Raw genomic sequence first — 24,730 nt, forward strand, 5'->3', positions numbered from 1 at the left:
AGACAATGTTTATGCCATGAATGTTTTCGTGTCCGCACCCTTTTGAGTGATGTCTTTCCCTTATGATAGAAAAATTGTGACTATTGAACAACTTCCATTCTTTTGTCCTTATTTGAATGCTAATAATCCAACTTCCCTAAATGCTCCTAATATGCAAGTGGTATCCCCTTCACCATAGGGTGATTATGTGGCAACCTATTTTATGCCTGCAACTACCGATGAAGAAGAGCCTATTATTTTCTCAACTTGTTTTAACCAATATCCAAGAGGTGATATGGTAGATTATTTACTAGGGGCATTGGACCCTAATCCTCCTACCCTTATTTAATCCCTTGATTCCTTGAAGAGAATTGTTCTTCCATCCAATGAAACCTTTGGAAACCATTATCAAGCCCTTGATATGTATTCATTCCATAGCCTTGGCCTATTGGAAGCCATGATCAAGGTAAATAGTGTTATGAGCATAGTTCGTTTACTATGTCAAGCTCGTTAAAAAATGAAACAGGTCTCCACGAACATAGTTTATTTTATGTTAAAAGCTCACATTAAAATGAAACAAACCTTTGAGCACAATTATTTTATTGTCTCAAGCTCATTAAAAAATGAAACTAATCTCCTCTCGTTCATTTGATTCTTTGACTAGATCTCATAAATTTTGATTTTAGTTGTTTTTACTTGATCTCAAAGATGAACCTTCATTTCATCCACCCATATCACATGATCCTCTTCCTTTATTCTTGGTGAACATATTTATATCAATAACCAGAAGTCTTTATGATTCCATGAGGAGAGTTGGCAGATGAAATTTATTTGGGGGGAATGCCTCTACCATTATGACGAGGGTGATGTACTTATCTCAAGTACAACGTTTCTCAGTTTTAAGCTTGTATAAAAATGAAACCACTCTCAAGCATTGTTTTTCTCTGTGTCAAGACAGTGTAAAAAATGAAACCTAATCTGACCTTAGTCGTAGTTTGTCATCATTAAGCATTAGCTCTGACCCCATCAAGTTGCAACACTAGCCCTCTCTCTTATGCACATCATAGCTTGATGGTAGAGCCTACCTAATCATGCATTCCCTAGAATAGCACCTTTTTGTTGTCTTGGTATCCATGCAATCATTTGTATTATCTTTTTAGAATCCCTGCTTTTGACCTGCCATGACCTAGAACCTAAGCTATCCACTTCTTTGTCATATTTTTGACTTTACCCTGGAAGGATTCCACACTTTATCCTTCATGAATGCCACTTTTTATCGGTCTATTTATGTAATATTATCATTGGTTTTCTTATTCCACCATCACCATCTACATGTCTGATCATTTGATTTCACTTGGTCTTTTACCCTTTCCTGGAGGAACCACTGTTATGAGTGGTCTTATTAGCCTGCCTCTTGACCTCTACATTTTTTGAGTAGTTCGATCATGACCGAAACCAGTTGCTACCCTTTATAACACTCATTCCTCCAAGACGAGTTCCATCTAAGCTATTTTTAGACTCTCAAAATATAAAAATATTATTGAGAACTTGTCTCTTTCTCACTCGCTAAAGTAAATGAAAGGATGTATGCCCAGTATAAGTTTAACCCTTTTTTCGTACTGGATTGACTATTTATGAAGAATTAATACTCTACTCAAGCATGACTAAAAGGTTCTCATGGGTATTGTTTTATGCCTTTTTAGGCCCAAGAGACGAAATATCTAAAAAGGAACCTCTTAGAGTTTTCTTTTTAGCCTCTTTTTCAAACTATACAAATATAAAAAACGAGTCAAGTTATACCTTCATTGGACTCATAAAAATATAAACTCTTCAAATAGGAAGAGACCAAACGAATCCTTCTCAGGGTTTGTTAAACATACTCAAAAGGATTCATCCAAAGGATGAACTTACAGACCAAGCACATGTTATCCTCCTCAAGAATGTAAAAATATAAAGAGGTACCTGCTAGAAATGGTGCGGAAAATTGGTGAAACAAGGCATAAATCTAATTATGGTAGTGATTAAATCTTGAACATGACACTCTTTCACTTTCATGATTGTTTTGGGTGTGGGAATCCACTTGAATCTCTATTTATCACACCTTATTGAAAGCCTTCATGATGGGCCTTTGATTCAACACTGCCAACTCCATAGAAGTATCACTGATATGTTCAATAGAATTCCACCCTTAGTTGATATCTACTACAATACCTTAAGCCTTCCTTCATGTCTACCGCCCTTGAACCAACTCTGAATTCTATCTCAAATCTTGATACCCATTTCATGTTGTTGATGGGAGATACATTAAATCCATCCTATGACGAGTTTCTTCCTATCGACATCAACATATTATCTATGAAGTTGACTTAGAGACTCCCTTCAGTGCATTGGAACTTGCATATCTCAAGGGAAATTCTCCTCACTTTTGGTGTCAGGTTTTCGTCATTTCCCTTTGACTAGAATAAAACCCCTTTGTACTCGATGAAATTGCTTAAAACGTGGTATACCAACACGTCTATGTTTCTTTGCAGCATATACATAGCCATGTTGATGTTGTAACAATTATATGTTGAAACCACAACCGGTTAGTGGAGGGGGGTGCTATCTCTATCTAGTTTTTGCTATGGGAGGTCTGCATTTCACAAGAGCTAGCCATGTAACCGAAAATTGTTTTACCTAAACAAATAATTGTGCATCCCCCCCTTGCATTAAATATCAAATGGGATAGGGGGTGCATTATTTAATTTGAGCCATCCATTTCTAAAAGAAGATCGAAACCATTGAAAATAGTTATCACTTTATTCACCTGACCATGATTTATGCCTAATTTGATTCCATTGGCCTTCCATGTGTGGGCGATCTCAGCTATAACATGGGTAGTTTTCACTTGATAGTTGGCCCTGTTTCTTAGCTATACTTGGTAGTATATAACATATAAATTGCAGTACTTGAATGAAGACTTTTTTTTAAATAAAATAGATAAAAAAATTGTATATGCCTGAGAATCAAACCAAGAATAAATTTGTCAATGCTTGAAATTTTTTTTGTCGGACATCATGCCAATAACATGTTACAAGATATGTTAGTTCCCTATAATACTAGTGGAATCCCCTTACTGTTATTATTAGTGTATCCCCCTTATCGTTATTGTTGTGCCCATGTAGCCCCCATATTGTTATTATTATGCCCCATAGAAGCCCACTATTATTATTGTTTTTCCCTTACATTATTATTTTTATGTAGGCTCTAATTATATTGTGACCCCTTAAACTCTTATATATATGCAAATGAGGTCTTGTCATTTGTATCATCCAAGAATTGTTCATTTATGTGATGTAAAGGAGGTTTCCCCATTGAAGAGGCTATTTTTCAAGTCATTGATCTATCTTTTCTTCTATTTTATGTGTGGTTGCATAATATTTTCTATGAGAACTTGGATTCTAGGGTTTCTCTTCTTCAAATAGGACATCTTGGAATTTTTGCTATAACGTTTTTTCTACAAGGCTTCAGAAGTGAAAATTGCGACCATGTGGAGCTGAAATCATGATGAAATTTGTGTAGAAATTTCAGGTCTTAGTTTGCTATATTTTAGGAGATATGATCTGAGGAAGTTAGGGTTTTTGCAGGCTCTAGAAATCAGTCTCAAACAAGCGACCTATGGAAAAGTGTCATAACTTTATCTATGAGTATCATATTGGAATTTTATAAAAGGTGACTTTAATTTCATAGGTTGTAGTATTTTTTTCATCATTTTTAGGGCCAAAGGTTGAAACAATGACACGTGGTATTCCTTACAAGTTCGCTCTATTGAACCAGTCCATAATCAAGTCATTGTGGGATATTGAGAATAAAATTATCTTGAAGAACCCAATTTTGGTATGACTTGTGTCGTTGAAAAGAAGAGTCATAGGGATACCACCGGAAGGAATTATAGATATTGGAGATATAAAATTATAGAGTTACACTGTTTCAAGACCGAGCTCCTAAAAGAAAGAAAAATGTGTGTATTTCTTTTTTAAATTGCATAACTTTTGTTTGAAAATTGGTTTGAAGTGATACCAAGGGCATATTGAAACATCTATATCAGTATTTGGTTCTAAAATTACTCCCAAGCAAAAGAATTCTACACCCATTAATCCCTCAGAAAGCTCTACTATGATGCATATAGAGGAAAAAATGCAACATGTTATATCAAAATTATGGGACTAAGAGCAACAAATTTTGCTCTAACAAAGAGAAACCAAAGATGAACTAAAAGGGGACATGGATGGTGTAAGAGTAGAAATAAAAGGTGACATGGATGCTTTAAAATGTGACATGGATAGTTTAAAAGGTGACATGAATGGTTTAAAAGTAGACATGGAAGATTTGAAGAAAGCTTTGACAAAGTTGCTAAAAGACATGTCTCCTAATTGTGAAAAGGTATTCCATGAAACTCATGATGAGAACAAAAAGAATGTTAATCATGATTTTTGAGACTCTAATGTTGGGTTTAATACCCAACACATTCCAAAGATTGACATGAGGAAGCTTGATGGCAATGATATGGTAGTATGGATACTATAGATGAAACAATATTTTGATATCCATGATGTGAAACACACATCATTGCATCTCTATATTTAGAACCCAATCATTTTGTATGGTATCTGTTATCACTCCAGGAAACTCTCCTAGGTTGCAGCTCGGAGATGCCTGGTAACATATAATCTTCAATATTGTTCTCTGAAATATTGGAATGAATGATGGTTTGGATCAAGCTAGATAACCATTTCAACTCTGTTTTTACTCGAGACATGCATGAACACCCTCATCTTTACAAGGCTTTAGACCACTAATGCTCAATAGTTTGTAGATTTAATGAATAGATGGAGAATACTGACTATAGCATATATAAACACATATGAACGGCCAACTACAGGAAGTAAAAGAAGCTTGCAAATCTAATTTATCAACGCAGAGATAAGATGACAGTTATCTGGCATTAGACACAGAAGAAACATGAAAAACCTGTTTAAGTGCAAGCTTAGAACAGAAGAGAAAATGGACATTGAACATATAACAGAAAAATAAGCTTATATTGCTAGAATGAAGATGAGAAGCTTGAGTAGCAAAGTATCAACAGTCTCCAGAAGTTGAACCCCTGTTACATTTAACTTTCAGCCATTTATAGGCCTTTTACAATGCTCTTGAGCCTCAAAGGCTCGAAGTGTCTTAATCTATCCTCTTTGTTTTTTCAATAACTTTGATGCCATGACTAGGCACACATGGCTCGGAGGTTTCTTCCTCTGACAAAAGAGTAACCACATTCTGGTATTTTGGCTGCGCTGGCAGGGAGCTCTCTCATGCCAGAGATGCTCCATGATTATTTTATTTGTTTGGATGAGTTACGTTGTCCGCTCCATGATCGTTTCTGTTTGTTTGGATGAGCTGTGATGCCCTGTGGCCCTTGTTTTTCCCTTTCCAGTCTCTATTTCCCGGTAATATGTCTCTCGGACTCTGTTATGTGCTGGAATGGGTCTTCGGGCCTTTGTAATCCATTTAAAATGCAAACAATGAATGTTTTCTTGTTTTTACACAGAAAATGCTGCATGTAGCAAAATCCTGCCAATCTTTGTTCTTCCGGACTTCAAAAGTCCTTAATTCTAGTTTATACCTCTATCGAGTGTTCCCTCTGGGTCGCTATCGCAAGTCGTTGATGGCCTGTTCCCATTCTTCCCTTTGTATTTGTAAATGTGTTGAAATACATTAAAAATTTGCTTTGGTGGACCTGAAATATTTTATATTTCATTTCTGAACCCTTTCGGTTCCGGGCCTTATCGCATCGGCGATGCTCCTTCGTTCCCTTTGTATTTCGTTATATAACAAAAATACACAAAATACATTAAAAATGGTCTTTCCTGTAGACCTGAAATCTTATGAAATATCATGTATAATATTGTCAGGTCCGGTTCATCGGGTCGCACTGAGCCCATGGTTAGCGCTCCTTAATTATCTTCGATAGCGATCCTGCAACGCGATGTAGGTCGTCGATCTGCGTGCTTGATCAACGGTCCACATTGCATCACTGATCACAATTGCATGTTCCCCTCGGTCTGTGCTTACTCCGCCGATTGTGACCTGCCGATTGCGACCCGTCGATCCGATCATTGGAGATCGTTGATCGAGGCTGTCTTCCGCCCGACCTTAAGTCCTCTGTGTTGGACGATTTGCAATTTGCCGCTTAGATCTGGCCCATTGATCGGCCAGATCTAATGGCTGCTATGCATTTCACTGTGTATGTCTTTAATACATGGTTTTATACTATTTTTCTTTTGTTTTAGCCTCCTGATAGTGTTTTTCCGCCCTTCCAAGGGCTCTTGGCATGTGATTGTTTCATCTTTGGATGATCTTAAGAAAATTTTGAAGACTTCAGGAGTGTTTTGGAACCATTTTTGGGCCAAATGCCAACAAGGCTAACAGTATCAATGGATTTTTTCTCGTAAACCACTTGTCACTAGCTCAATTTTTATGGAGGAAATGATAGCACATTATGAGGATACAAAGAGAAACACCTTCTTTAGCCAATTGATAAATCTCAAACAAAAGGGTTCAATGGTGGAGAACATTGAGGACTTCCAAAAATTGAATATCAGGGTAACAGATATTCCAGAGGAGCATAGGATTAATGTCTTCATAGGAAATTTAAAGGATAACATCCAACATGAGGTTCTTCTTTGGGAACCTAATTCATTGGAGAATTCATTTAGGGTGGCAAGAAAAGTTGAAAGAAAAATTATGGAAACAAGGAAGTATACCACTCACAACTATAAAGATGGAAGTGTTGCTGCTCCTAGTCTTCCAAAACCTACAAGGTTGACACCACAAAAATTGGAGGAAAAAAGAGCAAAAGGGATTTGTTATAGTTGCGATAGAAAATACACTAAAGCTCATAAGTTCACTGATAAGAAATTATTTTACATAGATTGTGAAGAGGAGGAATAAAGGGAACAAAAAAATCAAAAGAGGAGGATATACACTAAGAGCCAGCCCCAGAGAAAGAAGAAATGAATCCAACCATATATTGTAATCCATTGGCAGGAATTACCACTCCTCAAACTCTCAAGATAAAATTATATATCAAGAAGAAAAAAGTAATAGTGTTGATTGGTTCAGGTAGTACCCATACTTTATTCATTGTAAGATAGCCAAGGAATTGAATTTCCTCCTATATCTAGCACCAAAGTGTCAAGTGATGGTTTCAAATAGAGGAACTCTAAATTGCTTTGGAAAGTGCCATAATATCAAGCTAACCATGGGGGAATATGTATTGAATACTCCAATGCTTTCCATTCCAATGGGTGGTGCTAATGTTGTACTAGGATTCCAATGGTTACAATATTTGGGGATGATAACCTTTAATTTTAAATAATTTTTCTTGAATGTTTTTTGGGAGGGAAAGGAAGTTGAATTAAGGGTTATCATATGGAAACTAGAAAAGATAATTAGCTCTATTGTCATGAAAAATCTTGTGAATAAATAAAAATGGGGTGTAATCGCACAATTATGCTCACTAGAGGTTTAAACATCAAAATCATCAATTTCTCTTGATATCCAAAAAGCCTTGGACAATCATTCCAAGGTTTTTGTGACTCCCAAAGTCTTTCCACCTATTCCTGATCATGATCAAGTTATTCATTTGATTCCAGGAAATGTTCCTCCAAACAGCAGGCCTCACAAATATCCTTATGCCCAAAAGAGTGAAATTGAACATATGGTTGTAGAAATGCTAGAGGCTAGTGTAATTCAACCTACTTAAATTTCTTTCTCTTCTCTAGTAATATTGGTGCACAAGAAGGATGGATCATGGTGTATGTGTCTGGATTATAAGGAGATCAACAAGCTCATTATTAAAGATACATTTCCCATTCATGTCATTCATGAATTTTTGGATGAATTACATGGAGAAATTTACTTCACCAAGTTGTATCTTCATTCAGGATATCATCAAATTAGAATGAAGACTGAAAGAATTCTGAAAAAAACATTCAGAGCTCATGATGGTCATTATGAATTTTTGGCCATGCCTTTTGGCCTTACTAATTCAGCTTCCACATTTCAAGGTTTGATTCCATTTGCAAACCCTTCCTTCGAAAATTTGTGTTAGTATTTTTTGATAATATACTAATCTACAAGAAGACTTGGAAGGATCATGTCCAACATGTTGACAGGGTGCTCAAACTATTGGAGGAGAAACAATTATATGCAAAAATCTCCAAATGTTTCTTTGGAGTATAGGAGGTGGAATATTTGGTTCATATTGTATCTTATGAGGGTGTTAAGCTAGACCCTAACAAAATTAAAGCCATTAAGGAATGGAAAATCCCCACAACCATAAATCATATTCGAGGATTTCTCGGGTTGACAGAGTATTATCACAAGTTTTTTAAGAATTATGGGAGAATAGTGACACCTCTAACATCATTACTAAAGAAAGATCCATTTTCTTGGACTGCAAAAGCAACTAAGGCCTTTGAACATCTTAAAGAGGCAATGTGCCAAGCACCGTTCTTAACTATGCTAAATGTCACAAAAACGTTTATTGTGGAATGTGATTCCTTAGGAAATGGAATTGGTGTTGTTCTAATTCAAGAATGAAGACCCATTGATTTTGAAAGTCGTACACTCAAAGGAAATTATTTACACAAACTTATTTATGAGAAGGAAATGTTGGCAATACTACACACACTAAGGAAATAATGGCCTTACCTAATGGGAAGACACTTCAAGTTAAAAATAGATCATGATAATCTTAAATACTTTTAGGAACAAATATCATCTTAAAAAGAGCAACAAAAATGGGTCACAAAGATTGTGGATTACGACTTTGAAATCAACTACAAAAAAGGGAAAAAAAATGTTGTTGTGAATGCACTCTCAAGAAAGGATGAGGATGTGAAATCATTTCTTTGTGCAATTTAGATTATCCAACCTGAGTGGATAACCAAAGCAAGGGATGAATGGAAGAATGATGAAGAAGTGTGGACACTCATTCAAAGGATGCAGCAAGATTCGAATACATCTGATACATTTAGCTGGAAAAATGATTCATTATGGTACAAAGTTCACTTATATTTTTGTAATAATTCCCAACTCAAACAAAAGATTCTTTTGGAATTCCACACCTCTCCCTTAAGAGGGCACTCATGATTTTTAAAAACTACCATGGGATCAAGAACAATTTTTTTTGGGATAGCCTTAAATCTAATATTCAGAAGTTTGTGGCAGAATGTTTGGTTTTCCAACAAAATAAAGTTTATACAATTAAGACCCCATGTCTGTTACAACCTTTAGCCATTCCAAGTGAGTGTTGGGAAGAGGTCTCAGTGGATTTTATCATAGGTTTACCCAAGTCTAAAATAAATAGTGACATCATGCTTGTAGTTGATAGACTTACCAAGTATGCACACTTTTGTGCATTATCTCATCCTTTTAAAGCTTCATGGGAACAATTCAAAAGCTTCATACTGCATTTATGGAACAATTCAAAAGCTTCATGGAAACCCAAAGATTATAGTAAGTGACAAAGATCCCATTTTCACTGGAAATTTTTGGACAAAATTATTTTCTTGTTTTGGTACTCAATTAGCTCATAACCCATCTGATCATCCTCAATCTGATGGGAAAACTGAGATAATGAACAAATGTTTGGAAGGATATCTTTGTTGCTTTGTATCTAATAAACAAATGCAATGGGTCAAGTTGTTACCTCTAATTGAGTGGTGGTATAACACTCCCTTCCATAATACAACAAAAATGACCCATTTATGGGACTTTATGGATATCATCCATCATCCATTACATCATCTTTAAGAGAAAATTATAAGGTTCAAGCAGTGGAAGATCACATCGAGCATCAAAAACAAGTTCTCCAACTCTTAAAAGATAACCTCACTCTGGCACAAAATCAAATGAAACAACAGGAAAATCAGAATCGCAGTGAAGGAAGTTCTGATGTAGGTGACTAGGTATTTTTATGGCTACAACCATAAAAACAAATGTCCCTCAAGAAAGATAAGAAGGATAACAAATTATCACCCAAGTACGATGGTCCTTACAAGGTGTTGCAAAATATTGGTACTATGGCATACAAATTGGATATGCATGCATCTTCTCGAGTACATCCAAATTTCCATGTGTCATGCTTAAAGAAGGTTATCGATGACAAGTTTCGAGTTCAAACAATGTTCCAAAATTGACAAAGAATGAAGAATCATATTTGAGCCTGAAGTAGTCACCGATACAAGAACCCAACAACTACAAAATCAATCAATTTTAGAGTATCTCATTAAGTGGAAGAACTTGCCCACTGAAGATTCCATATGGGAGGAAGAGAATTTTATACAAAAACATTCATAACTACTCAAGCGTTGATGAAAACACTTTTTTGAAGGAGAGGGGCATGTTAGGTCTCTATAATACTAGTGTAGCCCCGTTATTGTTATTGTTGGGCACATGTAGCCCCCATATTGTTATTGTTATGCCCTGTAGAAGCCCAATATTGTGATTGTTGTGCCCTTACATTATTATTGTTATGTAGGCTTTGATTATATTGTGAACCCTTAGATTCCTATATATATAAAAAGGAGGTCTCTTCATTTGTAGCATCCAATAATTTTTCATTTATGCGATGTAAAGGAGGTTTCCCCCTCGAAGATGCTAATTTTAAAGTCGTTGATCTATCTTTTCTTTTGTTTTATGAGCTACTTGCATAACATATTTATTCGCCTGACCATGATCTACACCTAATATGCTTCCATTGGCCTTCCATGTGTGGGAACTCTCAACTATTTCATTGGTATTTTTCACTTGATAGTTGGCCTTATTTCTTAGCTATACTTGGTAGTCTATAACATAGAAATTGTAATACTTGAATGAAGACTAGTTTTTCTAATTAAATAGATAAAATTTTGTATATGCCCAAGAATCTAACCAAGAATAAATTTGGCAAGGCTCAATTTTTTTTTTATGTAGGCCATCATGCCAAGAATACTTTACAACATACAAGGCTCGAACTAGGGATTTCTTCCCCTTGTGGGATGAAGAGAACCGTAGACCAAGTGCCTTGAAACCCTTGGGCATGGAGTCACTATTTAAGAAAATCAACCATCTACAACCTGTAATAATGTCGTGTTATCCAAATGACTCAAAATTCATGTCATATCAAATCCATATTCTTTAAACTCAAGCTATTGTGTATACTAAAACAAAACAGAAACCAGTTAATATTTTTGAAAACAAAAAGAAATCAACAATATTGTTTTATTGATTGGTCTATGGAGTCATTATCAATATCCAATAATGAATTCTTCTCCTTACAATATCCCACAACTTGTTCTTCTTAATCAAAATAATCCACACATTGAAAATTGACATTGTTGAAACTAAAACAATCCATATAATGCACATCAAATTCTCAAGAAACAATCTCATATATTTACACACCCATACTCTACTTCACTAAAATTCTTCTCTATTAAGTGTATTCATACTTCCAGTGCAACCATGTGAGGAGTGGATTGTCTAACATACCACCTTGCATGTAGTTGACAATACAAAAATAATATATAACATGAAACTCTAACTCCATGAGTGATTTATACTCACTAGTGAAAATTAGTAAGTTGTTGAAACATACATAGTTCAAGAACTCTGAAACTATCCTCTGTTGATGTCTGAGATTTTTTATCATTCCTGAGAGGAAGAAAAATATCATGATCAATGCACATGTGTTCATGAAGCAATGGAATATTCAACTAATGGAAATGCCAAGTGTAAAAAGTGGATCCTGCAAGTGAATGAAATGAAATCAATATTCAATTCCTAATCTTTGTTCACCATCAAAGAATAAATCTGATCAAATATCATTTATCGAGGAAAAGATCTCTATGTTACTACACTCCTTGGAAACAATGGAAAATGTTGTATCTATTTCTCAAATCCATTTTATTAGCTAAAAAGTGTGCCAAGAAACCAATTCAACCACTTTTGGTCCAACCCAACCCTTAAACCAGAGGGGTCCTCAAGTGTTACGAGGTTTTATTTTTTTCACTAACACTGAACAACAACCTATGAATCACAATGGCTAGATCTAGGGGTTTTTGGATGGGTGGTTGCTATTGAGTCACAAATCCCTGCTTAACTTAATAAAACCCTACCTACAGAGACATAATCAAAGTGTTGGCATTAGACTATGATAGAGTAACATAGCTTGAAAGATGTGGATGGGAGATATGAAGAGGATAGTAACTAATCAATATATTCACACTGAATATTCAATTATATAATAAGAGAAAAAGTGTATAGAAGAGTCTCTATGTTGAAACATTAATACATATAAGAATTGGTATAGAATTCAAAAATCTAGTGATGCAGAGGGATCGACAGTGACACACGATCACCTTGATCTACTTAGTAAAGAACATAATATTGTAGTGGGATGTTAGGGAGGTTGACATTCAACCCAACCTTTCAAATATCTATAAAATATTAGATGTATGCAGAAAAAAATAATGAAAACTAGGAATCACTTACATATGAAATAATATTTGTCATTAACTAGAGCCAAAATCCTTTTATTAAATTCTAAAGTTACAAAATTTACAAAAAATGCAAGTAATTATGGGCCTAAAATCCAAACCTTTTACATTTTAAATCAATGAATATATAGGAAAATATATTCCTATAGTAGTTACAAGCTTTGAGGAATAAAATCCTAATTAATAGCCAAAAATAAATAAAATATCCAATTTGTTATAGAAAATTTGGAAATGATAGAAAGTATTTTTCCTTTAAATATGGGAATTGGTTCCCTGATGCTAATTCTCCTCCTTTAAATCTAAATTGTTGAATTTGTTTCAACAAAATTTATGTATTGCCCATACATTTGAGGTTGTTGAAGCTTCTCCCTGAATTTATTCCAACTTCCATCCAAACATGGTCAATTTTGCCACCTATGTCAACCAATTATCTTTCTATAACACAACTCTTACCTTTTGACTTCATTAATGTTTAAAATAGTAAGATGAAGGTCAAAATACTTATACGCTGGAATTTCTGACATAGTTGCATCAAAAGTTGTATTTCCATCACATTCATTGGATCCTTCCTAATGATTGTTTTCCACAAAATATTCCACTTTTGAAAATTTGAACTTAGAAAAATTGTTCTTTTCCTCAAAACCTTCGCATCAAAACCTTGTTATTTTTTATTTAAGAGACAAATTCATCCTTTGGAAAATGAGTAAGTGTTATGGGGAAATCTAGTGTCCACTCGGAGCTGCTAGTCCCACTAAGACTATTAGCTATCTTAGAAACAAACAAACTAAAACTACTTTCGCTTTCCTTTATGAGAAGTAGATAAGAGGGGAAAAAAGGACACCAACCTCAGTCTTGCGCTTGTTTCCCTTCTTGGTTCCTCTCCCTTCTGACAGATCCTTGCCGCTCTCCCTTCATCTACATAGCTTCAAAGAGCACCTGCGGAATCAAAGCAGCATAATACTATCAAAGAATAGAGATCTACAATCATAAAGAATATAGGGCCAGAGATATATATTGACCACACAAATGCATATATCATCAAACATACAAGAGTGTGGAGGAAAGATTGAATAGCTTTATTAATATCAAGAATAGCAAAGAGGATTACAACCAATTGTTTTGACCCAACGTCATCCTCCCAGCATGAAACCCCTTCTTCACCTCATGAAAAGCTTAGATCACCCAACACTATGATATTCTAGCAAGAACCAACAGCACTTCTTTAAAAGATCCAAAATTCCAGCCTCTGGATCTCTGGGATGACGGATCCGTATATAGATGATTGCAGGGGAGTGAGTCAGCTCCTGGGATTTTGATTAGTGCCTTCTATCTGATAGTTCTTGATTCCAATTGGAGATTGATGATCTCTTACTCATCCCTGGGCGAATTCAGAGAGGCAAGTGTCACAGGAGAAGTTTCCGGAAGATTCCATGACGATCCACCTTGCAAACTGTTTCTACCATTTGTCTACTCTCACTCATCACACCCTACATAAGGGCATTCCAGTATGCATCGTACCCTTTACACTGAGCAGGTGAGATGCATCGCACCCTCTGCACTGGGGAGTTTGTATGGTCCAACTTTGACCAGTTCTGAGCAGTTTTCTGTGGAGAACTTCTGGGAGATGATGTAATCAGCTGACCTTGTTCCTTTAGGGTGTGAAGCAACCTTTTAGGGACTTAGGAGCCCTTGGTTTATGGACATGTATGATTGGGGTTGTAGTGCCCAAAAATGTCTATAACAGTTGCCCCCTAAAGCATGAGGTCATTAATATTTTGATGTCGGGTGAAATGCTTTATCATGAGGATCCGAATTATTTTCGAGCTGGAAGGCGACCTGTAATAAGATACAATACAATACATTATCTTCATAATATTTTTCATGATCTAGCTGAGGCGAGCATTCCCATGCTCAGCTTTATAAATTCATTTTCATGTGCATAAGACAGACAACCGTCTGTGTGGTAGACTGATGATTCTGGTAGAGCCATCATCCTTTGATTCAGATGATCATCTGTGCAGCAATGATGTACATTTGATGTCTTTATTTTCTTCAATATATTGTAGTTTGGATGGATGAAACTAGATCCGGGACCTTCAAACTCGTTCAATCTTCACTCGGAGTACAATTCGATCCATGTGAAAGATGTTCTAGATTCGAACAAGGAAAGACATCGCCTGACTACCAGCCAATGATGTAAGCTGTTAACATGTGCGAGAGGAGTCACCGATAATGATGATGACCCTCAAGGTACTACAGTACAATTCGTGTGGTGTGAAAAATGGACTTGGCGTCGAACACCACACAAAATCTTTCGGTCGAAGGCCATTGATGTAAACCTGTCGCTGGAAGTGAGAAACTTTCCATTGAGGCATGCAAGCTTCAAAGTACTGAAAGGGTTGTTCCTAAGTCGACTTCTTGGATAATGAGCTGATGTCAACAAGAAGCGACTCGTCGTAGGAGGGCCTTAATGAATCCCACGTCTACGACACGGAATGGAGTAAATGATTTTGGAGGTGAAAACGTTCTGATGATACAATGTTCAGGGTGGCGGTCATGAAAGAATGGAGCGTGAATGTATTGCAGCGGATGAGACATGGGTGAATTCTCTGAGCGACTTCTCTTGAACATACCAGCGACACTAACATGGATTGGTAGCGTTAACCCCAAATATGGATGGTGCGATGGATCAATGGTGATATGACCAGTGAACGGAATAACCCAACCCGACTCGGATGTGGAGTGAAAGTGTCATGTTCAAGAGTGACTTGCTACCAATATAGCTTTTCAATTTTTCTTCCCAATTTTTCCCTACTCATTGCTGACCAGTACCTCTTTATTTTTGTCAAGCTTGAGGAGGATAACATATGCTTGTTCTATAATTTTCCCTTCGGGCAAACCTGTCGCTATGTTTTAACGAGCCTAGCGATAGTGAAACTTGTTCTTGTCTGTATGGACAAGTTTGTCGCTATTGGTTTTAACGACTTTAACGACAAAGATAACTCGGTCCTTCTCAATTTTAGAGAGTCTAAAAGGGATGTAAAGGAAACTCCAATAATCCTTTTTCGTCATATAATCCCTTAAGTCTGAAAAATTATAAAATGTACGAAAGGGATGAATTTTCGGTAATTTTAGCGAGCCGAACAAAACAAGCACTCGATGTTTTTGTGTAATAATCCCTCAGGTCCAAAAAGATTAAAATCTAGAGGAGGGATAGCACTTCTGGTCACTTTAATGAGCTGGAGAGGCCAATTGCTCGGCAATCTTTTCATATTTTACGAGTCAGGTGAAAAGAGCTTAAAGGAGACTCGTTTTTTGAGGAACGAGTGAAAATTTTGGGTAGCAGTTGATTCCAGGTAAGGTTTGGAATTTTCCAATCACGGCAGTGTCACAAGGATGGCTAACAGAATCACTCTTTGCAGCTGTTCCTCAAAAGGGGTAAACAATCAAATGGAGGTGAATGATCAGCTAAAACAGAGTGGAGGTGATGATGAGAACACGACCAGGGCTGAAACGCTGATGATAATGCATTCACAATGGTTATTTATCGGAAATTGGTTCATTTTTTAATGAGCTTAAACTCTAGGGAAAACATTTTCTCATTACTTAGGTTTAATTTTTAACGAGCTTGAACTCCACATAAAAACTGCTCGTCCCAGTCATATAATAAGGATGTCTCATTGATAGGTTCAATTTTTAGGGAGCTTGCACCATTCGAAACTCTGCTCCGGATCCTTTCATTATGCAAGCTAGGAACGACCAATCCTACGAGTTTAAAGGGTCGAGAAACTACAAACTAAGAAAATAAATGGTTGCTCTTCACTTGCATGCAAAAAGGTTTGCATGTCCCCAGGCATAGCGAAGTAGAGGCTCCAGGTTACCATATGAAAGCTCTCCATCCGCGTTGCGGAAAAAATGCTTCCTTGTCGATGTCTACCGAAATATACAAAGGTGAGAGGCACGGTCGCCTCCACTCACATAACTTTGAAGAGGGAATATTATTCCAGTATAATCTAATTTTCCAAAACGGACGGGTGTGTCAAACTAGTCATATATCCTCCGCGGAAACCTACCCTATACCCAAGGTTTTCCTGTCGAAACAGACCAGGGTGCATGCCCCCTGGGTTTCAGTCATGTCCTCCTGAATCACTCGTGCTCTTCAGGTGGACGGGCTGGAGATTGATGAGACATTCCTTGCGTGAAAATACCATTTAGGGATGGCATTTGACTATTAGCTATGTGTGAACCGGGGAGTGAAAGCTGGTCTACAAGCTTGACCACTTGGCCTTCATGTGGAAAACACATTACTCTAAAGAGTGAGGAGATAATGGCTCCCATGCTATAAATATACTCGTGCCCAAAGAGTAGATTATAATCTAGAGGTCCTTGGACTACAATTACATTCATATAAATGGTTTTCCTTTTCAACGTTATGGGCACATTGGGAAGGATCCCTAACGGTCGACTGGTTCCTTTGTTGAAGCCTGTCAGATTTCTCATCTCAGGCAAAAGTGATGGTGAACCAAGCGCTTTCCAAGCAGTTGAGGAAAGGATACTCATAGAATCCTCTTCATCTATGATGGTACCGACCATGACCATTTTGTAAGCTTGTACAATGATTCGGAATGGTACACTAGCCGGTAAACGGGGTCTGCCTAGTAGATTCCAATCGAAGGAAATGACTAGGTTGCTTGGAGGTGGGACCGAATAGATGGCCGGATATGACTCTGACGAACTTCCTTCCTGCGGTAAAGGAACGGGTAGATTGCCCCCATGTTCATCGGAGTCTGTGTTTATGAAAAGAATTTGAACGGTGTCATTCTCATTCTCTTCGGTGATTGTGTCATTTGAAGATGGACCTTCCGAAGACAAGACCGGGTTGACTGCCGCCTCAACCTTTTGACTTTCATCTGGTATGGATTTAGCAGGTTTATCTTCAATGACAGATGCTTCGACCAACCACAATGGCGTGTCGGTCGGATTTTCAACTAGTGATGGACTCAGCAAGAGTTTCTTGTATCCACGAAGAAGTCGTAGCGGTGATGCGGGACGATTATCCAAGACTCTTTTAGCTTCGTCTAGGAAGGGACAACGGTGGACGACGTGATCGCCTTCACATAGTTTACAAGGAAATTTACATTTCCTTTTCTGTCCAAATGCTTCGCTTTCACTAGTTGATGGTGTACTTTCAACATGATCTTCAGAGGTTGATGACACCAGATTGTGCAAACGAGGAGACCAGTCCCTTAAGATCCGAGGGATGCAAGGACAATCTCGATGATAGTGGTCTCCTTTGCAAATGACACATGGAGATTTAGGCTTGGATGGTGCAGTGTGCGGATTTTCACTAGACGATGCCCGGTTACCCATTTTCGCCTTTGGCTCCTTCTTCTTCTTTTCTTTCTTCTCCTTCCCCTTCTTCTCCTTCTTAGTTACTTGAATTTTGGCTTTACCATCTTTATCAAGTGAAGAGGAAGGAGGAGAGGGAGAATCAGACGAAGTAGAAGGTTGGGGGGTAACTTTAGTATCATCTAGTTGCTAACTCGATTGTTCAAGAATCACGGTGTTCTGAATGACAGAAGTCGAGAAGAGCCATATTGGCAAGCCAATCGTCAATCTTGGAAGTGACAATGTGGCCATATGAGGTGCACCAACATCTCCCCAAGAGGAGAAAGGACTAGGATTTCCTCCAAGGGGAAATCCTTGGTTGGTGGACTCCATTCTTCTCAACCTAAGACCAACACGGGAATGGTGATATTATTCCGATTAAAATAAATTTTAGACGCTTTGACACAACTTGTTTTTTCAATTTTTAATAGTCGAGAAAAAACAAAAGATGACTCTAGTCGCCTTCGATTTTTAATGAACCTGAAGTGACAAGTGATCAGATGGACCTTTTCCTTTAAGGAGTCTGAAAAGGAACGAAAGAGACTACTCTGGAAATCTAGACAGAGGGATTACCAAACCAATCGCAAAACTGCAGAATACTTTTTCGGTACGGCAGTCAATCTTCCCAAATGTTGTGTTCAGTGCATTGCGATCGATAGGGCGGCAGACACGGCTTCCTATGGATAAAGGATATAGCATATTGTGGTCTCCCAATATATACTCGATGGTACGTAGGAGCACAAGTCCGTACTGGCACTTGTCGTCTCAAAGAGGAGGATTCACCCAACCAGCAATGAAAGTGACAGTTACCAGGCTTTACAACGCCGGAATACGTCTCTAGCCTAGACTTCTAGATGTTGTGTTAGGTTCCAAAGCGTTTTTATGTTCATTAAATTTATTTTACAGTTGATCTTTCTTAAGAAATTTTCCTTTCAGGTTCACCGCGTGATGTAGATATACAATTCCTAAAATGCAATCTAAGATGATAAACAATCGTTTAATCTTCTTTTTGCAATGAAAATCCTAGCTAGTAAAGAAAGAGAGATGATATTCTTTCAACATAGAGCATAGAGTACATACTAGATGCACTGTCCTACATCAAACCAACAAGCAGTCTAAATGAAAATGCACATGCATGTATTTGTTTTCAGCTTTCTTAATGTGTGAATGACAAGAAGAATGCTAAGTACAAATCTGAATTATCTTTTCAAAGCGACAGTACTAACAATTTTCTCTTCAAAAACGAAAGGAAGATAATGAGAACACTTTGCTATTTTGAATTGAAAATTGTTTTTGACACTTGAAAAACTACTAATTCAAATCAAATTCAAGAGTAACTGTATAATCGACTATCAAGAACAATAGGATTCTTTTCTATGACTGAAAACGACACTTGCGACACTTCCAAATCAAGAAACAACAATTAGATTACGCTACTTCTTTGTAAAAGAGAACTAAAAATGGTGCACAATACATAAAAACATTCACAGTTCTTTGCACAATTGAGGCGGAATAATGGAAAGGAAGAGAGTTTCTTCAGTGGTATACTGATCACAGACAACAAAACTCCTGAATAAAGCTGAAGAGAGTGAACACAAAACCAAAATCTGAGAGCAGAAGAGGTCTTGTATGATTAGCGCACCTGCAACACAGGGAAAGTGCGATGCAGTGCACCTACTACACATGGGAGGTGTGATGCATCTAGATTCCCAAGAGAAGAAAGTGTGATGGTCCAGGGACGAGACTTCAACTTGGTTCCGGGTCACAGTTTGCAGCTTAGTTCAGGGATTTAGGCCGAGCAAGTGATGTTCAGTAAATATAAATCACAGGGGTTGATCTAATGAGGTTACTAGAGCCACCACTAGGGCAATTAGAAGGTTTGCAAACTGATTGTTCAGTTTATAAACAAAACCTGAAGATAGACTGTAGCAGCATTGATCTACTTTGCACTTGCATAGCAAATGCAGTTCGAAGGCTAGTTGGCTTAACTTCAGGCTCCGTCTGTAAGTTTATAAAGCAAACAAATATAGACAAGAAAACAATCTATTCACTCCGCAGTGGAGCCGCTATTTTGTTATCAAGAAATCTAGTTTCCATTCGGAGCTGCTAGTCCCACTAAGACTGGTAGCTATCTTAGAAACAAACAAACTAAAACTACCTTCGCTTTCCTTTATGAGAAGTAGATAAGAGGGGAACAAAGGACACCAACCTCAGTCTTGCGCTTGGTTCCTCTCCCTTCTGATAGATCGTTGCCACTCTCCCTTCATCTACACAGCTTCAAAGAGCACCTGTGGAATCAAAGAAGCATAATACTATCAAAGAATAGAGATCTACAATCATAAACAATATAGGACTAGAGATATATATTGACCACACAAATGCAGATATCATCAAACATACAAGATTGTGGAGGAAAACTTGAATAGCTTTATTAATATCAAGAATAGCAAAGAGGATTACAACCAATTGTTCTGACCCAGCTTCATCCTCCCAGCATGAAAGCCCTTCTTCACCTCATGAAAAGCTTAGATCACCCAACACTATGATATTCCACCAAGAAACCAACAGCACTTCCTTAAAAGATCCAAAATTCTAGCCTCTGGATCTCTGGGATGACGGATCCATATATAGATGATTGCAAGGGGGTGAGTTAGCTCCTGGGATTTTGATTAGTGTCTTCTCTCTGATATTTCTTGATTCCAATTGGAGATTGATGATCTCTTACTCATCCCTGGGCGAATTCAGAGAGGCAAGTGTCACAGGAGAAGTTTCCGGAAGATTCCATGATGATCGACCTTGCAAACTGTCTCTGCCATTTGTCTACTCTCGCTTATCACACCCTACAGAAGGGCTTTCCAGTATGCATCGCACCCTTTACACTGAGCAAGTGAGATGCATCGCACCCTCTGCACTGGGCAGTCTGTATGGTCCAACTTTGACCAGTTCTGAGCAGTTTTCTGTGGAGAACTTCTGGGAGATGATGTAATCAGCTGACCTTGTTCCTTTAGGGTGTGAAGCAACACTTTTAGGGACTTAGGAGCCCTTGGTTTATGGACATGTATGATTGGGGTTGCAGTGCCCAAAAATGTCTATAACAGTAAGGACTGCAAATCAAAAATCTGCAAAAATTGAAGCAATTAACTCTTGCTAATTGCTTCAACAAGTTGTTGATTTGAGAAAAAATATAATTGAATTCATCCACAACCTTTATATAGTTGTTGAATGTTGTAACATAATGCTACAAGTCTCACAAAATTTTTGAGGTGGACTATCCCCTCAATATTCAAAAATGATATGTGCTAGCTACTTGTCTTTAAAAACAAATGCACTGCGTATCTTGAAGAAGTTTCCTTTGTTTACACTTATGAAAAGATTATTGCTTGGTTGTAGTGAATCAACAACATTGAAATGCTTAGAAACAAAGGATTGGAATTGATTTTCTCGGTCACCAGGGAAAACTGCATATAACTTGCTAATCTCATCAAGGAGCCCATTAAGTAGTAATTCACCTCTATCTTTTTGAGGTGATTCCTCTTCCATCTCTAGTATTGATGAAAGAAGTATTGGACCCTGAACACTAACACAATAATTCTCCCAATCAAAGTTATTGAAAAATGCCAAAAACCAATACAGAACCTCCAATTGACCATTAAAGAAGTATTGAATACATTAAATATGTACAATACCAAAATCTCCAAAGCATAGGTAGAAATAAACCCATGGTGAGCACCAAGGTTGTGACTCTCATAGTATCACTAGGCCTTAACTATAATAATACTCTTCTTGAATAAATGAATTTGTCCCATTAGATGATTTACCTTTTATAGAAATCAAAGTGTACACAATCCACCAAGATGATGTAAGGAAATATCAACTTCAGTGTTCTCCACGAGACATTTGATTATCATTACTTCAGCCTGAATATAGTGTAGTTCCTCGACATGAAACTCTACATATTTACATTTCTCTTCATTCTCAAGAACACATATTTCTTTGGGTCATGTATCCTTCATATTTTGATTGTTTCTCATAGGTATTTGAATTCCTTCTCAAGACTAGAAATATTTTTTGTTGAAGATGAATCAAATGCATTTTTCTGATCATCAACAAGTGACATGAAAGTTGTAGAATAAACTATTATATATGAATTATTAGTAGCCTTGAGTAATCGTGAGAGAAAATAAAAAATGTGAACATAATTTTTTATTGGTCTTCCTGCAATTACATATGAGTTTGATTGAAGCCTAGAGCTTAACAATGATTATAATATCTTTGGACTAGTTTCCAAATTGATTGCCATTGAATTACAAGAATATTTATACTGCAATTTATATTTTAAATGTAACAACTATCTTTTCACTTAAATATGATATCAACTCCTTGTAAATACCTTTAGATATTAACATGAAAGAAGCCAAAAATATAACTAAATATTTGAGGCGTATAATTGTAGATGAAATTCTCTCGGCTGAGTGTTTCTATTTTAGAAATTCTTCCATTATGAGATCAAGGTATAAACCCTTCATAAAACCAATAAAATATACCAAAATGATGTTGATATATACTTCTAGAGAAATGTTTGATGTGATCGATGGAAACGCCAATTCATTGCTTGTGGAAACAAACATGCTAAAAATATCCCAAACTATTGATGTGTTTGCATAAATTCCCGCATGCAATCTAATTGAAGAAGATCTGTAAAAAACCCATGTTGTATATTTGTAAAATTCACTTTCATTTGCCTGGAATATGAATTTGAAATTGAATTTTTGTTAGGGTACCTCACTAATGATTGACTGTGGTCTATGTTGATGAATAAATCTTGAAAATCTCCCATTATCCATAATGTCCCTTAGAAGCTATGTTCTTCAAATTTATGGGTGCCCTTCGAATTTTGAATTTGATCCTCAGTAATTAATGCATGTCTTCGAATCTGAAATTAATTCTCTAACCATTGTGGTATCACTGGACACCCATAATTTTTTTTTCATTATTTTAATTTCTTTTCAATCTTTCTTATTGAATCCAATAGTAGTTGCAAGTAGTCCATTTGTCACTAAATTTGTCCAGAGTAGTTGAATAGGTACACGAATCCTTGGCATTTCTAGCTCTGTCTTTTTGAAAGTAGGTGCATCATATACTCCATCATCAGTCATTGTGACCAATATTTTACATCCTAGTGTCTGAACAAAAGGTAGATACCATGTAATAGCATTTAACTTTGTCATTCTCTTTGTTGCAAGTGCAGGAAACGTTGTAACAACAATGAGGAGACCTTATAAAATGGTAGTAACTACTAGAGGAAACCCATATTAACACATAAATGACAACAATGACATTTGTAACGAAAGCACCAAATTCATCTAGATTTTCCTCTAACAATCCCATTTCCACGCTATACACTTTAAATAAGAAATCTTTCAAAAATCATAGATGTCACAACTGCCATTGTTATAACCAAAATTTGCAGAGATGCTAAATTCTAACAATTTCCTTAAAGCATCACAATGTTATCACATATTTATAAACCTGAAACACTTTAAAGTGCTCAATACAATAATAAGATTAGTCATTCTGGGTCATAAACCTCTCTCTCTCTCTCTCTCTCTCTCTCTCTATATATATATATATATATATATATATGTGTGTGTGTGTGTGTGTGTGTGTGTGTGTCTGTGTTTGTGTGTGTGTGTCCCTCTTATGGCCTCTACCCAATTAAAGTCCCTTCCAAAATTAGTGTGCATGTCGCCAATGAATTATTGTAATGTAACGTGGTCCCATATCCTTGTGAATTCAACTTTGTTGCTTTAGAAATAATTTTCTCTTGTTTCTTTTTCACTTTTAATTGGAATAAATAATGATTGAAAATACCAGTCTCTCAATTGATTTGCCTCTAGAAGGTCTGAGTTTATAACTATTGAAAATATCAACAAGAAATGATAAAAATAGAATCCAGAATATTCCAATTTTAATTCGTCCTTGAATTAAAATTGTGAATTAAATTCGAATTTAGTCTCACCATTGGATTGGAACTAATTAATTAATTCATTATGGATTAATTAGTTGGAGAAATTCAAGTTAGAAGTCTTTCTGAAGTCATGCAAAAGTTATCCCTTAAATTAAAAAGATTATCCCTTAATTAAGGAGATAAGATTGAGTTATATTTGAGTTGTAATTAGTTAGCTTAGTTTACTGAGTTAAGTCCAGTTAAATTAGTTCCAAAGTGTTTGAGGAACTAATTGTGAGTTATCAGTCAGTTGATGCATGCATGCACTCAACCAGTGTACTCCAGATAACTGAAGATTCCCTCATCAGAAACTCTTGCATGTCTATTCTGGGAAAGACCAAGTTGAGCTAAATGTCAAGGATAGTGTACTATCAATTGCATGTGTTTTCCTATAAAAGAAACTCATGCATGCAGAAGGATTAAGGTTCCTTGAGGATTGCGCAGTTCTGACAATGTGTTAGAGCAGTGCGTGAGAGCAATGTTACACTGGGTGAAGGAGATCATCCTAGAAGTAACTCCGCAAGGAAATAGGAGCTTGGAGGGCAGAGGAGAAGGATTGTGAGAAGCCAGGTTTTCCTGTGAGCATCCAGGAGGATTGTACTGAGAGTTGGCTAGCTGTGTGAGCTAAGGCTTTGTATTATTCTGACGTATTTCCACCTTGTATGATAATACAAATAGTGGGGTTTTTAGCTGAGGCTTTCCCCTGAGTATTTTTTGTGTTTCATGTGCATTGATTCTTCTTCTTATGGTTATATTTGTTCATCTCTGATTCAGCTAC

This window comes from Pinus tabuliformis, chromosome 2_2 (assembly GCF_031772625.1).
Source record: "Pinus tabuliformis cultivar Carrire ecotype Pingquan chromosome 2_2, CPIR1, whole genome shotgun sequence".
Lineage (NCBI taxonomy): Eukaryota > Viridiplantae > Streptophyta > Pinopsida > Pinales > Pinaceae > Pinus > Pinus tabuliformis.